Below are 18,096 nucleotides of genomic sequence, written 5' to 3'. Positions count from 1 at the left end.
TAATCGGCATCTTAAATCGCTGACATGTATGCTTTAATGTATGCGTTCATGTACAATATGCGTCCATGTGTGCGTTCATGTGTGCATCTGTGGACTGATAGATGCTCCCCGAGCATAATATGTCCTGACGAGTCCTGCATTTGTGCATATGGTAACCATGCGGGCGTGTCTGAGAATGGCTGCATGTTTGGCAGGAGAATGCCACCTCTCCTAGCATCGCACCCTCCCCCACTCAGCCATCTCGCCAGCCATCCATCCAGATCGACAACCATCTATCAAGCCAACCAGCCATCGATCCATCCACCCATCCAGATAATCAGTCAGACCATTTACTCACCCAGCCATCCAATCATCCAGCCACCCAACCTAGGCGCTTGCCATGCAATCATCGATACTGCCAGCTCGCCAGCCATTCATCCGTCCAGTAATCCAGCTCGTCCACCAGTCATCTATTCATCCAGATATCAATACAAATAGCCATAAATTGAGCCATGAAGCCATACATTGAACTATCCTTTGTGCCAGCCATTGATTCATCCAGTAAGCCAACCTTCCATGAAGCCAACCACCCATCCATCTGGACGACCAGTTTACCAGCCATTTGTCCAGCCATCCAGCTATCCATCTAGGTATGCAACCATTCATCAATCTAGCCATACACCCACCCTTCCAGCTATCCACCCATCCAGCCAGCTCTCCGTTCTCCCATCCACAGCATTCACCCAACCCGCCTACCCACCCCGTTCGGGGCCCCCACTACCGGTGTTGCCAAGCAGAACCGCACGTCTTCAGAACTGCATCCATCTCCACGGGAGACGTGCGACCGCCGCGTAATTGCGTAGTCAAATCCTCCGGCCGCAAAGGGGATGCGAGCAAACAGACCGCCAAGCGGCCGCGGACGAAAATATCCACATCGACCACCACCCGGCACCACCGCCAGCAGCAGCAGCAGCACCAGCAAAGCTCGAGCCTGGCCCAAAGCACACGCGTGCGAAACCGCTCATCCGGGAGCCGGGCGCGACGCGCACTCTTTGCAAAAAACACGCCGAGAGTAATCGCGACAATGCTGCGCGGGGCCATCGGCCTTTATTTTGGAGACATTTTGTTGATGTGCGGCTTTGCCTGTGGTTGTCATGTCCCACAGAGAGAGAGAGACACCGGGGACGTGCGGTGGTCGGTTGGCTCCAGGGCATTTCGGCAGCGAGCTCCATCCCAGGTTTTCCAACCAATAAAATCCACGCAGCCTCTCGCGAGGCCAGGTCTGGCAACGGGCCCAGCCCACTGGTACATTGCACATCGCCGCGGCTTTCTCAGTGCACTATAATTAATCCATTAATCTATCACCTGCGCCTTTGATTACAAAACCCGAGGCGGAGCTCACTGCCCGCCTGCACTGGAGCCGCCGCGCGTACTTTGCAGACTGCGTCTTCTGCGCGGACTCGGTGACCAATCACAAGGGCAGCTCAAGCAGCTACCAATTTGTTATTTTACAAGTAGACAAAAATGTATATTCTCCTCCCCTCCAACCCCGTCCTTACCCTCGAGGGTTATCCGAGTTAAGGAAGTGGACACCAGGGATGTCGAGTGGAATGAAACGCATGGACGGGTAGGTTCAAAACATAACACGTTGGTAATAATCATTGCATCTCTCATTGCATCTCGCATTGCGTTAATTCCCATGCGCGCCCTTCTGCACACACACGAAACGTTTGGTCACCAAGATACTTTTGGAACTAAAATAAAAAATATATAGGCTCGAAATTGGCCAGTATACACGACGGTTACGCCCTATACGCGAGCACTTCTCAACACGGAAAAAGAAATGACACGCGAGTGACCTATTCCAACGCCGCAGAAGGGAGGTAGCGGCAGTGAAACGTGGGCTGCAGGACGAACAGCTTATACACAGCCTATATACTGGGGGGGGGGGGGGGGGGGGCTTCTACATTTACATTGCGACCACTGCGTCCGCATAAATAAAACATAGCCTGTGCCGGTGTGCTCGTAGGTTGTTAAGGACATCACGGCGGACCACTGACATTTCATGCATTCATTCAATCCTTGAGCACACGTTGGGAACGAGGCCCGCAGGGGGACCGGAGCTGGTGACCACGTGTCACCACCAGCCAAGAGGAGGATGTGGGGTGGCAGTCTTGTCAGCAACGACTGGAAGGCGAGAGAGGGCCTCTCACTTTATTCGTAAAATGAGCGGTGAGTGCAGTGGTTGAGCGCACGCCGCTACGAACGCGGCCACTGCTTCTGAAGCCAGCGGCTTAGTGGTGTCTGCACCGGCGCTTGGTGTCTCAATTATTCCCCCCCCCACTCCCCCTTCCACCTTCGTCAATCCGTAAAGTGACCAGCATGGTGAAATATGGTCAAACAAACCCCGTGACCGACACGGCCTGGGGAGGCGTTCCTCAAGCGGTGGATTGACGAAAGGACTGAAACTGTACAGAAGTATAGTCCATGTATATTAGACATATATTAGACATATTTTAGACGTAATAAAAGTATCCCCATGTAGAGCCAACACACGCTGCTAGGGCCAGTGCTGTTAGCGAGCGGGAGGTGGTTTGATCAGCACCACGCCCGGCCGCCTTTGTTTTCCCGTCGCTGATGCCTATGCGCTCCAAAAGGCATTCGTTTTAGGCCGAGGTGACCTCGGGGAGGCACGGGATTGACTCGGATGTTTTCCACTGACGGCGAAGAACTCGGGGCACCGGGTCCATAGCGCAGTGCGCTAACCACCACCAACACTCCATCCCCAATAAAGACAAAGATCTACCCAGTATAGCCTGTAACAGACTGTTGGGGTAAATACTGTTAGCGAGCACCTACGAAGGCCGGCACGGCACACGAGGGGATGGGTGGTCAGCACCACGCCCGGCCCACCGCCTTTTGTCTCCCGAGTGCACACCGCACCAGGTACTCATTTGAGGTTGAGTGGACCTAGAGGAGGCCCAGGACCGGTTCAGATAATCGCCACTGGGTGCTGGCCGTTAGCGGGGAATCGAACCCGGGTCGCCGTGTTCGTAGCGCAGCGCGCCTACCGCTACACTACCGCTCCCCGCACACACGCACATAGTCTCCAACCACCCACAACCCACCCTCCCTCCATGCAGGGCTGTAAGGAAATCATCCCTATGCAGCTTCAATTGAAATATTCAGCTCCCTCCTATCCCTTTCTCCCTCCGTCTCGCTGCGTCTTCCTTTGACACTCATTCTCTCTCCATTCCTCCCGTCCTCACACACACGGGAGAGAAAGCGCGCATTTACAAAGGGAGAGACCACGCTTCCATCATCCTCGTGGACACAGGGGGAGGACATTCAACGAATCTCCTTTTGAACCGCGGCGCGGCTCGCGGTTTAGGGAATACAACTTATCCGTGGGCCAGTCTGATTTCATTTCAAAACAAACAAGCAAAGGGGCTTTGGCAGAGGAGAGATGTGCAGGTCACCAGGCTTGCTTTCAGTCGTTGCTTGAACGTCATTTATACACGTGGATGGGCAGACAGGTGATGAGATTGGTTGGGGAGAAAAAAAAACACGATCAGAAGGACACACATATGACAGAAATTCACCCCACATAGCCTTAACAGACCGTTGGGGCAAGTGCTGTTAGCGAGCACCTATTAAGGTCGACAAGGGACACGAAAGAGGCGAGTGGGTGGCCGCATCGGTCTCCCCAGTGCTGATGTTTACACACCGCACAAGGCACTTTTGTTTAAGGCTGAGCCGACCTAGGGGAGGCCCAGGAGCGGCAATCGAATTCGGTTTGCCGGGTTCGTGTGGGTGTACGTTTGCCTTCTTTCGCACCGTACGTCGCCAACTGCACTAAATTGGAGGTGGCAGTTGCCGTAACCACACACTTGCACGCACTCACGGAACAAGACACGGAATATGTTGTGTTTAATGTGGGATTTGGCGATGGAATGGGGTTTGTGTGGCGGTGACACAATCGTTAGCGCACTGCACTTCGAACCCGGCGGCCAGAAGAACGGAGCTGAGACCCCAATTTTCAAAAATCCACAATGATCGTAACAACTGACTGAGGAGGTGACATATCCTTGCGCACCAAGGCAATGCGGTAAAGCCCCACGTGGACTAATCTCCAGCTGTTTCCATCTGTTTGGGGGGTAATACGAGTGTTGCCCACCTCGGATGAGTGGGGTTTTTCCACTTCGCTCTCACGTGTATACCAACACTCGTTAATGGGATGAAAACATCTGAACATACAGGGGACTACAGAGCTTGGGCGGTTGTTGGTAGTGCCGGGCTCACCACCGTGGCTGCTTGCGTTGTCCTCTTTCTCTTTCTCTCTCTCGTGTCGAGAGTAAGTGGTGGCGTGTTACAAGTTAACATTAATTCATAATCATCATTATGATCATACATTTAAAATACTAATTTATGCTTCCGAGAAATATGAACAACCATGCCGTTTAGATCGCAGTCCCGTAATGCGCTGTGCAATTCGCTGCGAGGCCATTTCTCCAACCCACTACTGGAAAAAAATGTCTCCTCGCTGGTAAAAAAAAACAGTTGTTGTGGTGGATGTTCAAAAAATTCCGCCCTGCTCAATTACGGGGGTAATTGGATTTTATAACAGTTGACTGAAACGCACACACACACGCGTACACGAATGCGTACTGCTGTGTGTTTACATGCACAGTATATGCAGGCATCATCCATTATTAAAGCATTGGAATTATACAGCTGTTTCAGCTCGATCGATGAAACTGCAAGGATTCCCCCATATAGCCTCTCACGTACTTATTGCGATCAAGCGCCGTTAGCGAGCACCTTTGCAGGCTGGCACGGCACACGAGAAGGTGGGTTGTTGACTAGCCACCACGCGATGTTTACACACAGCGCCATGTCCTTATTTAAGGCCGAGTCAACCTAGGGGAGGCCCAGGAGCGTGGCCGGCTCAAACATCCGCCATTGCTATCGGGCACCGAACTCGGGTCGCCGGGTTCGTAACGCGGTGCACGCACCACTGTGCTAGGCTCCCAACGTAAGACATGACACAGACACACACACACTGCGCTACGATTTCTAGAGTCTCCACCTCCACGCCGCGCCCCCCCCAGCGAAGAGAGCCCCCCCCCCCCTAGGATGCAGCTCATCTCTGAAGCTTCCAATTAAAGCAACGAAAAAACAAAAACAAAAACCCGTCTGTACATAAAAAAAAATCTGAACACGTTGCCAACATGTCGCTGTCCAATTATAATTCCTTAAGTCAACTGGATGGTACCGTTCATGCAGAACACGCCGCTATGTACTGGTACAGGAAGGCCTCGTTATGTAGGATCTGTCGTGCCGACGAATTTTTTATTTAGTTTCCGCGTTTTTTGTTGTTGTTGTTGTTTGGCAAATCCGCAAAGCAACAGGCGCCCCGCGCGCGTAGCATCGTAAAATTCTCTCGGTCGAGAGAGCCACCGAGCCCGCCGTTACTTCTCATCGATCCCCAGCCGCCCGCCCTTGATGCCATTAAAACCTTGCGTTTATCGTGTGCGGCGCGATCAATATTGAGATAAATCAATAGCCCAGTTCCCCCCCTCCCCCCCCACCGTGCTCACCACCCACCCACTGAGATTCCCAGCCAACATCGGGCCAAGTGTCATTTGAGCTCCGTTCCTTCCTCTCGGTGTCCCCCACCACCCCTCCCTCCTCCCCTGTCCCCCCCCCACCAACTCTGCAAACACCGCCGGCCTCAACGAACCCAGAGCACAATGCCCGAAGACAAAGCTCGACTTGAATCAATACGCTTCTCCTCTCTGCCTCGCTTTACATCACTTGCAGTTATTATCAAGCAACAACGCTGGGCGACGAGGAGGGAGGTGGAATAGGGAGGCAGAGGAGGGTGAAAAATGGAGGAGGATAAGAGAGAGAGCCCTGGAGGGGAAACGTTCGGCCAGCAGCGTGGGCATCTTCCGCGCTCTGGTCGGAGCCAGGGTGTGTGGGCTGGAGTTCCGCCATGCGTGGCTGACCCACGTCGTGCTGGCCTTCAAGGAGCAGTGGGCGATGGAAGAGGCCGTGTGCTCGGTGGCAGATGATGGGGAGCTCTGCATGCAGTTATGAGCTACCTGTCGGAGGCCGTCAGACTGCGAGAAGGGCTGGGTGCAGAACGAGAGTGAGCGAGAGAGTGAGCGAGAGGTGGGGGTTTACATAAAGCAAAGTTATTAAAAAAATAAAATACGAAATGATGAACGATGCAAAGTGCCGAATACACCGAGCACCTTCTTGTTTCCACTGATCGTAAAAAAAAAAGAGAGAGAATGAGAGATGGAGGAGGAATAACAAGGAGAGAGAAGGAGTGTGGAGACTGCAGGAGGGTAGAACGGATGGAGGAGGTGGAGACTGGGAGAGGGAGGATGGTGGACGAGGAAAACGGAGGAGCGACGTGGTGGGCGGAGGAGGTTGGAGGGACGATGTCTCTGCTCCTGGCTGCAACTCAAAGGGCGCAGATTCCCCACACGGCCCATGAGTAACGAACGTTCCTCTGCGAACGTAACAGCAGACGCGTGCTCTCTCATGAGGGTCAAAATCATGAACAAGATGCCTCCACAAACCGCAAATGAGCATGTGACCGAGGTGTCAATATTCCAGAACGATGCCCGTTGCTCTTGTCACTAGGGAGCGTGAAATGTCGAAGAGCAGCAGTGTCTTGAACGCTGAATCGAATGACCCATGATGCCAGGCTAACCATGGTATTTACCGTATTTCGTGGATTACAAAGGGCAATTGATTCCATGTGTTTTAAAGCAGAAGTTGTCGGTTGCGTCTTATATTCTGGTTTGCGTGTGACCAGATTTGTAGAACTTTATTGACACCGGGCACAAGCGTGGGGTGTGGTCTTTACTTTTCGGAGCATCTTGGAATATGGAAACACGGTACTGGTCACATCATTGTCACCTGCCATAGGCAATGCACAATCTCCACCACTGCTGCTGGACCTTAACCATTGACAATTCGTGTGTTTGTCTGCGGTAACATTTTGGATACCAGGAGTCATTGTTTGTGGGTAGGTGGTAGATGAAAAAATGCTGCCAACATCAACCCCTCTCCCCATATAAACGTTCATGTCCCACACTAGTGGCCCCCACCTGGGTAGGGCATTGAACCCAGTTCTCCCCCCCCCCCCACTTCATTCAGTCCCGCCGCACCGAACTCGGCCTGCTGCTGTTGCTGTTCACGGAAATTTCCCGCCCTCCCCTCCACCATTCTGTGATTGGCACTTTGCTACCGGGGCTCGCGTTGAGTTGTATTTTTTTTAAAGAAGTGCCAACATCACGCTTTGCCCCCACGCATCGATGCAGATAGGATGTGTATTTTTTAAACCCTTTATATTAAGTTCACTTGCTTGCGCGCTTACGACCGTACAAATCTTTCGGTCGTTTTTTAACCCACTTCCCGTGATCCAATCGAGCTGACATTTTGCACACAGACTCGTTGTGCGTGAAAATTTATTTTCGTGAAATTTTTATTTCAAAATTTTCCACTTTTTAGGAAAAAAAAAATGTCATATTTAATTTAAAATACCACTGTGATAAAAATGAAACTCTTACACAAGAAAAACAGAAATGAATAATAAAATAAAACCGATGCCACGCATATAAAGGATTTATAGTGAAAAACGTTGTTTTTACGGGTTAATTTTTTGTTTGCTACCACCGTGTAGCCCCAACAGTCACGGTCCGGTCACCGTGACTTTCGCCCGCGTGATTCACACCCAAGTGGGCAGATTTTGGGCCGCGTCCGCCGGGTTTGACCGGACGGACGTTCCCTGCCTCCTCGCGTAATCCGCGCACGTGATTTCACGGGGAACAAACGGCTCTCGTTTTGCGCCTACTCCCCAATCTGGGCCTCGCGCGATGGACATGGCACCAAAGGGACGTCAAATTCATTGGCTGCCCTCCGCCGAACGGCTTTGCCGCCTGCTCCATGCGCCATACATCGTCTCGTGGAAGCGCCGAGACAGGCCCATTGATTTCACATAAACTCCGCGGCCACAATATACTTTGTGTGTTTAATAATTACAGGCTACATGACGAGTGTAGTAAATCTGACCTGTGCCCCGGCGGACGGTATTCACGTGACGGGCACACGTGCGTAGCCGACCGCGCTAATCGGTCGGGCTGCGAGCGGTGTGAACGTGCAAGACGCACGCAACGAGAGAGAAATTCATTTTTAATATGTTCGTACTACGAAGTAGACTTCAACAAATAGTATATATCGGATTATATATGAGCATGAATGTGTTTTTTTTATTGTTATATTCTGTTATTATTTCTAAAATATGCCTTAGGACCCTTTTTTTAACGAGGGTTGAACAGCATTGTGATGTTCGGTCCCTTACATTTTTGAGAAGATGTATACATAATCAGAATAATGTTTTATTACAGCCATTTGACAATCCACTGCTGGATGAAGGACTACCCCCCACCACCCTTTACCACTGTCATCGTGGTGGTTGTTTGGACATTATTCACTGCGCTGTTGAACGCAGCTTGGCGAAGAGAGGGTGCAGGAACAGCGACAGATACCGTTCAGCACCGAAGAGTGCCGTGCCTGGAGATCAAACTCGGGTTAGCAGGCTCTGTCCACCGCACCGCCGCTCCATACAATACATATGTAAAGAATACTACAAACGAACATCTTTAGCATTGTATGAAAAGGGAAAGCGATGTTCAAACAGCTCTCATAATATTTTTGGGTCTTTCGGTAAAGTCACGTAGATAGGTTCAAAGAAAATTTGAAATAACAAAATAAATATTTTTCTGTTATTTTCTTTAAACCTATCTACGTGGCTTTACCGAAAGACCCAAGAATATGAATTCCTGCAGTGATGAAAGCTTTAAGTCAAGCTCTAATAATAAATTACCACGTGTCTTATTGGATGTACAGTTATACAAGTGTAAACTGAATTATATATTTTCAAAAACCCCGTATGATATGAACAGTGAGCACCACTCATTAAAATGATCTTAAAGCCATACAATGCTTGCAATACCATCACAAGCATCATTAAAATTTCGCATGACCAAAGCACTTGATACGGTGGATCAGCTGAAAGTGGGCACGTGCACAAGTGTGCCTTTAATTGAGCCGAAGAGCCTAGCGTAAATCTGCCTGGCTAAAGGCACTGTTAACTCAAGTGGCTGAGCCATTACCGATGAAAATACCCTGGGACTATGGGATCTGCGATGCCGTGCGTAAGAGGTGGTAGGCACACGCAAACACACAACTATCCCCGCGGAAATGTAAAATAAAAAATGCTGCGCGCTAGCAGCGCTTCTGAAGACGGGCACGCAACGCGAGAGGGTGCATGGTAGGGGCTGGACGATTTGGGGAAAATATCTGATTGCGATTTTTCCGACAGATACTGCGATTTGATTTGCGATTACATTTTTACAAGTCAAGCTTCAGTTCAATATTCACTGTGTAATAGATTTAAAACATTTGATGGAGCATTACCACAAGATACCGTCAAAATATGAACTGCTCTATATATTCTAATGCAAACTTAAAATATATGAATTGCTATCAACATGTATTTATTAAAATGTTATAATTGAAATAGAACAATCAATCACAGAACAATTGTTAAGTTAAATAAATAAAGTTATAATAATAAAAAATAAAACAATTCCAATGAGAAAGTAACAGGACTTTTCAAATCGCAAAAAATCTTAGTCTTTGTGATTTGCTAATCGCATTGTTTCAAATTGCGATTTCGATTTGAAATCGATTAATCGTTCAGCCCTAGTGCATGGCCAACACCACGCCTTTCCACCCCCAGTGCTGTTGATGTTCAGACACATCACCAAGTACTAATTCAATATATAACAATAGGTTTTACCCTTTCTGGCAATACAACAGTTGTGTTAAGTAGTTAAAACGCCAAACAGAATCCTATTTTGAGGAATCCTGTTTTTCACCCCGAGCTATAAATGTTCTGATGGTGGCATTGTATTTGTGCTGTTTGTCTTTTGGCGTTCTCTGGTCGAACACTTTGAAGCAAGGCACAAAAGAAAGCTGTCTCTGGTGCGGACCAATCAGTTTCAAAGGCAATGCTTCATATATTATCGGAGCATGTTTGTTTTTGTTTGCATGTTCACCACAAGTACGTGTGTTTGGTTTTTAACATCTTAACACAACCGCTTGATTGCCAGAAAGGGTTACACCTTATTGTTATATTTGAATACTGGCAAGAAAGATCCCATAATCATTGAAGGCTTCGTTGACCTCGGAGAAATTTGTGTCTCCAGCGGCCTCCATACATGGGCGGGACGAGAAGATCGATAAATGTGGAGGAAGCCCCAGGATGACTGGTTCAAATACCGATCTCCACCGATCTTAACCGCGGCTGGGAATCGAACTCGGGTTCATCGTGCAGTGTGCCATCGCTCCACGCACTCACACACCGAAGGCAAAGATACCCCAATGATCTCGTTTGACTGTTGGACAGAGTTCTGTCGGCAAGCCTCCTGCTAAGACCACCGTGATAAGCGTATGCATACGCAGGCTTGCAGGCACAGCCTTTTTTGTTTCATGGCCAGCTGCGTGGCCAAAAAATATTGTTGGAAAATTTACAAATATGTAAGCATTTAAAATCGCCGTTATCAGCTTAGTTGCAGCTAATTTGTTTCCTTTGTTCAAAGGTCTTCAGTTTGATCAACACTCGGTATTTAAATGAGCCCCACAGCCCGTACGAGGGGATCTCACATTGTATATGGGTTCTCAGGGGCACACTTTACAGCAGTGAATATTGGTGACTGTACTGCGCTGATGAGTCCTAATTACTGTGAAACCAGTCCGCTGTTGTCTGTCGCTGCATCACTGCTGCTGTCAGTCGGTCACATTTGCTCAAATTTATATTAATGGCGATCTAAGACAAGATGACTCAAATTCACTTCTTCGGAAAATGGTAGTAGTGTGTTTAGCAAATGAACAAATGGCTGTGCGCTTCTTACACATTTGTGTCTTATTTTAAACACAATGTACTGCACGGCTCTATGAGCGTATTCCCGTGTGTATGTATGTTGCATTTATCTCACACTGTACGTAGCCAATCTTGAGTTGAAGCTTTAGTGACTGCAGAAATCCATACTCTTTGGATATTTCGGGAAAATATATTTTTTAAATAAAAAAATAAAATATTTATTTTATTTCTAACTACGTGACTTTACCGAAAGAACCAAAGTACGTAGCCAACCGTGCAAATCAAATCGGAGGCGCGGGGGAAGGACAAGTGAACAGAAAAAACAGTTCTAAAGAATGAACGTGCTTTCATTCGGCTTACATCCATTCCAATGAATGAGTCGACGATTCCCCAACGGACTATCTGTGCAGTGCAATGCACGAGTCACAACCACTTTGTGGGAGCTTAGCATAACAATGCAGGACTTGCCACCATTGACTCAGGGGATGGGAATAGGAGATAAATGCCACTACATCCATGCCCATTTGAGCAGGAAATCACTTTCACTTACTTTGACCATGAACCATGCTCCGTATATAAATTTGCTTGCGAAGAAGAGTTCAGCAAGCAAAGCGCGTGCTTAATTTCACAGTTTTGTTTTTAAGTAGACAAACCGAAGCAGGCGAAATTATTCACATTTCTGCCAAATCGCCTGATGAAGCTGGTTGTAATCACCAGTGAAACAGGATTTCTTGAAAAAAAGAATTCTGTTTGGTGTTTTAACATCTTATTACTATTGGAATAACTGGACAGCACCACTTGGAGCAAAATTTCGATTTAAAGCTTTTGTGACTGCAGGGATTCATCTTCTTGGTTCTTTCGGTAAAGTCACGTAGAAGGGAAATAAAAAAATAATATACATATTATAGCATATTATTTAATTATATTATATTATTTTATTATGTTTAATTCTTTTGATTTTATTATTTCCCTTCTACGTGACTTTACTGAAAGAACCAAGAAGATAGGAGCAAAACACTGAGTGATTTACAATGAGAGACTCATGAATTATGTAACCCCTGAATAAATATGCGATTCAATGGGACGGTGACGTGGCCCCGTGGCAGAAGGTTTTCCTGCACGTTGCAGAGGTTCGCGGTTCGAATCGAGCGGCCCGCCCCGATGATTACCGCGGGTGTAATAACGGCAATAATACCGCTACGCGCCGTCTGCTTCACTCACAGTGGATGTTAAAGATCCCCCTTATGTAGTTCGCAAGAGCAGGCCATTTGTGTGCCGGTGTGAGCTTCCCAAACGAACCGGGGGTCGCAAATTGCTCGATTGAGATTGCAAGCACAGTGGCATGCATCTCCCACGTAAAACAATGCTGGCTAATATCGCAGGTCACTCTTGAAAATGAGACTTTTTCCAAGTCTGTTGAGTTCTCACCTTGGTTCAACAAAATAAACCTTGTGGGTATAACCCAAATACTGAAGTGCAATATTTTGTGTCTCCGTATTTTCAGCGCATAATGCCGGACCACTAACGTGATCCAAGTGACGCAGTGTCTAGTTCCACCACGCTCCGAATTCGTTGAGGTTAACATCAGTCGTGTACGACATCTCAGTTGGTCACGTGTTCCCACCTAGATCAACCTGCACTGACCAGCGCGGTGAAGTATGGCTCACACAACCCATACACGACTGAAACAGCATGCGGAGGCACCTTCATCCACCAATGGGCTCTAAATGATTACGTTAATTTTTTGAACAAACAATGTAGCGGATTACAGGGACTCACATATTTAAAAAAAAAACTAAATCCTTTAATGAAAGAGTTATTATCACCACGGGTTCCTTTCAGATGTAAACAACGCGTGTACATGTTCTATTCATTACGCGTGAAAGTACCTTTACGTCCCGAGGAATGAAACGTAAACGTCGCGAGTGAGATAAAGAGCGTGTCAGCCGATCTTCTTCACTCTGCTCCTATCGGGGCCCGACTCGAATCTCGCACGTTAACGATCCACCGCATGGGATCATTTGGCGGGTGTCACGATGAAATCAATTCAATGACCTCTTGATGGATTTTTATTTTAGGTTTGTTTTACACGCATCGCATCGCAAGGTGTAAGAATCAATGCATTTCCGTTTATAAGACAACAATATGCTAACTGATAGAATTGAAGAAGGCGGATTGCTACACGGCATGTATGTATGCGTGTGCAGGGGGCACAGGTGGTGCATTGGCCAGTCATCTCAGTCAGTCGACCCGTGGCACCTGCTGGGTCTGCCCCGTGACCTCCTGCCGGCGGGCGTTCGACACTTCACGTGACCTCAACGTGCACATAGCCTGGCACAAGCGTCGAGGTGACGTCACCGCCACTTAGTGGCGAATGGCGGTTGTTGTTGTTGTTGAACTTATTTCGAACCGTACGTAGCCAACCGTGCTCATTGTAGGTGGCAGGTGCTACCCAAAGGTGTGCTCGCGTGAGACGAATGTACAGGAAATAAGGAGTCAAGCAACAGCAATGCTCGGTGGAAGGAAGCAGCGGCAGAGGGCGACTGAGATGAAAAGACAGGCTGATAGGAGCGGACGCAGAGGTTATATAGAGAGGCGGGGAACGGCAGCTCAATCGTCAGCGACGGATGTGATGTGATGATGGCGATGGGCGGCAGTGGAGGAGGCTGCTGATTGATGTCGCTGCCTGAAGTTTGTGGACTCGGTAGAGGGGTCGAACGGGTGGGAAGAGAGGAGATGGCAGTTGCATTTTTTTTTTACAAACGAGACGTAATGATGTTGCTTAGAATCAATCTCAATGCGCGCGTAGAGATTGGTAAGGGTTGGGCTCAAGCTTAGACGTAATATTCTCAACTTTCAAACCTCACATATTTGTCATGCCTAATTACCAATTTCCAAATCTGATGGTCACATATATATATATTTCACAGTCGTGCACTACCGTGTATTTCCAGTGATCATCGTTTCTGGTTGTCATTAGTGTTGATTGCATTAACTCGGCATATAGATCAATGACAACACATCCTTGTGGACTGAATGTCTTTAGTCTTTAAAGCAGGATACAAGCGTCAGCAGTAATTGGGACTATTATTGGCTAAAGAGTCATCGGTGTCTCAGACTTACGGAGCAGCGGCGTAAGTGAAGAGACATTACCGCATTATGTGTCCGGAGCTGGATCAAGGTCTGATGTTTTCGTTTTGGGTTCGGTACCCCGTTGTGCATCCAATTCATTTCGGTACGTATATGCATGTATGCTGAACTTCTTTCGCACCATACGTAGCAAAGTGCCACGCACTCCATTGCAAATTCACCATGCTTATCAATTTCAATTCTCATGTTTAAACATGATATCACGAAAAGCGAAATCGAAGTTAATGACAAACTTCCACGCTACCTCCGATGAGCACGGCTGGCTACATACGGTGCGAAAGAAGTTCAACATGCATACGTACGACTTTTCATAGTGCTACAAGCCTTGTCGCACATGCACATACACCGGCGTGTATGTGCATGTGCACATGAACGCACGGTGCCGCATACATCCCATGAATGTAGAGCATGCTCACGATACAGGCACCCCAAGCCAGGCCGTATTTTATTATTAATATTTCTCCCAAAACAGCTGTTGTCGGCCATGAGCCAACTTGGCACTCATGGCCAAAAGCGCAGGCGACACGTGTTCTCTTGTACCGTACGCATTCATATATTACTACTTTGCATATGTACCGGACTTTACAATATGCATGGATAATCATGCGAACGCACGTGCGCATGTACACACACACACATATCGACAGAGCACATTACCAAGCAGAGGATGGCACGGTATAGACAAAGATCCCAATGTAGGGTTTAACAGGCTGTAGGGGCAAGTGCTGTTAGCGAGCACCTATTACGGCTGGCACGGCACACGAGGGGTGCGTGTGGCCAGAACCACGCCTGGCCGCCTTTGTCTCCCCAGTGGCGACATTTACACACCGCACCAGGCACTCATTTGAGGCTGAGTCGACCTCGGGGAGGCCCAGGACCGGTTCGGATAATCGTCACTGGCGTTGGCCGTGAATCGAACTCGAGTCAGCGGATTCGTAGCGCAGCGCGCTCACCCCCCCCCCCCGTCCACATATCACCTGTGCAGAGGCATGTTGGTGATGGTTAGCAGGATGGCAATGCAAAGGTTGTCAGTTCCATTCGTTCTCCAAGCCCGCGGTAGTAGAAGCAAAGGTCGAAGTTTATAGAATCCCCCCGCCCCCAACCAATCTCTGTCCACCCAGCAGGACTGTGCTCGACTGGACAAAACCATTATTCGTTGATGGGAAGATTCCGTGTGTGTTCCCACCTCTTCCAAGATGCTAGCCAACGTGGGAAATAGACCAATAAACCCCTCCACTAGTGCCTCGATAGATCTTGAACACACGCATGCATACACACGCGCACACACTATAGTCGCATTACTACGCTGTTAAATTCTGAAACATTTATATTTTGCAAGGCCCCACTGATCTACATAGTTCATTTTCAGAAGCGACTTGGCCACAAACGATAGCTGAACTAAGGACCCGGACAAAAATCCACGCGTCCACGGGGAGAGGGGCACGCAAACTCCAAATATACAGCAGCAGGCGAACAGGGTCGGGATCGAACCCACGACCACCTGGATACCAGGAGAGGCAGTTAACATCTCACCACCGCGGCGCAACCCACGCTTAGGATGAGGCACGTGAAAGTATAAACTGCCGGTGGTAATGTCATACGCATATTGATTGTAGCTATGCTATATATATAGTGGCAGAATATGTCAGCTCAAAAGTCCACGCGGGCTGGAGTTCAACTTGCATATGCAATCACACGCACACACACGTGTATATGCAAATCCATGCGAGATGTAAACTAGTGGGTACAAAAGTTTACATTGGCACATTATCTTGTCCCTTCAGTCATTTCCTTCCCAGTTACTGTCTCACTTTGCGTCCTCCTTTTGTATGATGCGTGGCGCTCTGCCCTATACATCTAAAATATAACGATTACATACGAATGATGCAGCCCTAATCCACATCTATGTATCAATGTACAGCGATGCTACGTACACACACGGGCATATATAATTAATGTTAAGAGCCCTTTTGTCAATTCAACTGAGGGTCGTGGGGAGTTCACCATACTTCACCACACTGGTCATCACGCGTATACCGCACGAAGCACACGTACACACAAAAGACACAGATCCCCCCCCCCCCCCACGTAGCTTTAACAGACTGTCTGGGCAAGTGCTGTTAGCGAGCACCTATGAAGGCCGGCACGGCACACGAGGGTGAGGTGGGGGGGTGTCTAGCCGCCTGTGTATCCTCAATGCCAATGTTTACACACATCACCAGCTCACCAGCTACCGTTGTCATTCCATGGACCGGCGAGCGGGAATCGAACTCGGCTCGCCGGGTTCGTAGCGCAGCCACGAAAACTCCACTACCCTACCACTAAGCACATAAACGTATATATATACACACACATATATACATACGCACCTGCACGCACACATCTATGTAGCGCTAATGCTTACATACGGCTGGCGCGCGCGCACGGGTTAAACTGCACCGTGCCACGTCTGTTATCTTGAAGGGAGGCGAGGCGACTCGCACAGCCGAGCGCAGCGCAGAGCGCAGGCAATGATTGTGCGCGCGCGTGTGTGTGCGCGCATAATACAATGACCGCTACTCCCTCCTAAGCATTAGCAAAAAAATACGAGATTGCTCAAAGGGCTGGGGGCTGGCATCGGTTGCTGTTGCACGCAGCCTTAGGATAAACTTACCAGAGGCAGGGCAGCAAGGCTGGGGCGGTGTGTGAGATGTCTTTGCCTTGTGCTCGCTTGAGTGTGGTTGGAGCCTCTCTCTCTCTCTGTGTGTGTGTGCTGCCGAGGTGGGTATGCTGGGCGCTGTTATAGTAAGGTTCAGTGGATGGGGATGTGGGAGTGCGATGGTGGGTGTGCCTGCCAGAGTGAGTGGGTGGGGGGGGAGCGGTGGCGCAACGGTTAGCGCGCTGAGCTGCGAACCCGGGCGACCAGCCCCGGGTTCGATTCCCGCTTCACGGCCAACACCGGTGACGATTCTCTGAACCGGTCCTGGGCCTCCTCTAGGTCGCCTCGGCCTCAAATGACCACCTGGTGCGGTGCGTAAACATCGACACTCGGGAGACAAAGGCGGTCGCGCGTGGTGCTGGCCACTCGTGTGCCGTTCCGGCCTTCATAGGTGCTCGCTAACAGCACTTGGCTCAACAGTCTGTTACAGGCTATACGGGGGATCTTTGTCTCTGGGTGGGCGTGGGTATGAAAGAGGGAGAGAGCGAGAGAGCGCGCGAGAGTGCTGTGTGATTGAGTGGAGAGAGAGAGAGTGTGTGTTAGAGTGTTGATTTCAAATATGTGACTGTAAGGAGGTGATATAGGCGTTAGAGATGCGTTGCGGAATAACAAACACGTTTCAATTTGAGATATGGGCAGTGTAATGGACACACCTTAATGCTTTCATTTATTTCGTTTTTCCCCCGTGCGATATGACCAAGGGACCTATCCCGAAACGTCGACTTTCAAGGCCACAGTGTTATCGATGAATCCGTTCAGTTGTATCGCTATTTCTGCTTGTGCGCACCGCTGCTAATGTAGCAGCAGCATCATCACGAGTAACTAATGTGTTCATTTGTTTGACCGATTAATGGCGTGCAGGTCGTACTTGAGATAAGGGAACTGCAAGGAGCAAGCATTTACCAGGGGTTCGGCAAACAAAACAACAAGATAAAAAAAAATCAGCGAATTCCGTACAAAAAAAAACCCCTCACCATTTCAAGAGCCGCAATGCACGGTGGTGAATACGAGACTCGGAGACCGTGGTCCTTAACGAATAACGCCAAGAAGCAGTTCCCTAAAGAGCAGCATTACATCACGGTTACTCCTTTATACGTTTTGGGAGATGTACCTTGAAAACAGAAAACTCAAACTTTTAACATTTGAGGCAAATTTATCTGAAGCAGTGAACGTTATTCACGGCATGCGTTACAGATTTTTACTATTTGATAGATGTTCTTCAAAGGCAGAAAATCCAATTCACAGTTGGAGATATTGGAATCGCTGGCTTCCATAGAAGAAGCCGTACACGGATATGTAATTA

The 18,096-nt window shown here is 48.6% G+C and overlaps 1 protein-coding gene across 1 annotated transcript in view; it reads right to left on the bottom strand.

Moving 5' to 3' along the window:
• LOC144938503 (extracellular sulfatase Sulf-2-like) overlaps positions 1-16,903 on the bottom strand; it is a 121,817-nt gene extending 104,914 nt beyond the window's left edge. The window contains exon 1 of the mRNA XM_078866376.1: positions 16,749-16,903. The gene's annotated coding sequence lies outside the window, so the exon portion shown is untranslated. The remainder of the gene's footprint in view (positions 1-16,748) is intronic.
• Between the last annotated feature and the right edge of the window lie 1,193 nt (positions 16,904-18,096).

The sequence above is a fragment of the Lampetra fluviatilis genome, chromosome 22 (assembly GCF_964198595.1).
Source record: "Lampetra fluviatilis chromosome 22, kcLamFluv1.1, whole genome shotgun sequence".
Lineage (NCBI taxonomy): Eukaryota > Metazoa > Chordata > Hyperoartia > Petromyzontiformes > Petromyzontidae > Lampetra > Lampetra fluviatilis.
This window is presented reverse-complemented; position numbering and strand designations above follow the sequence as displayed.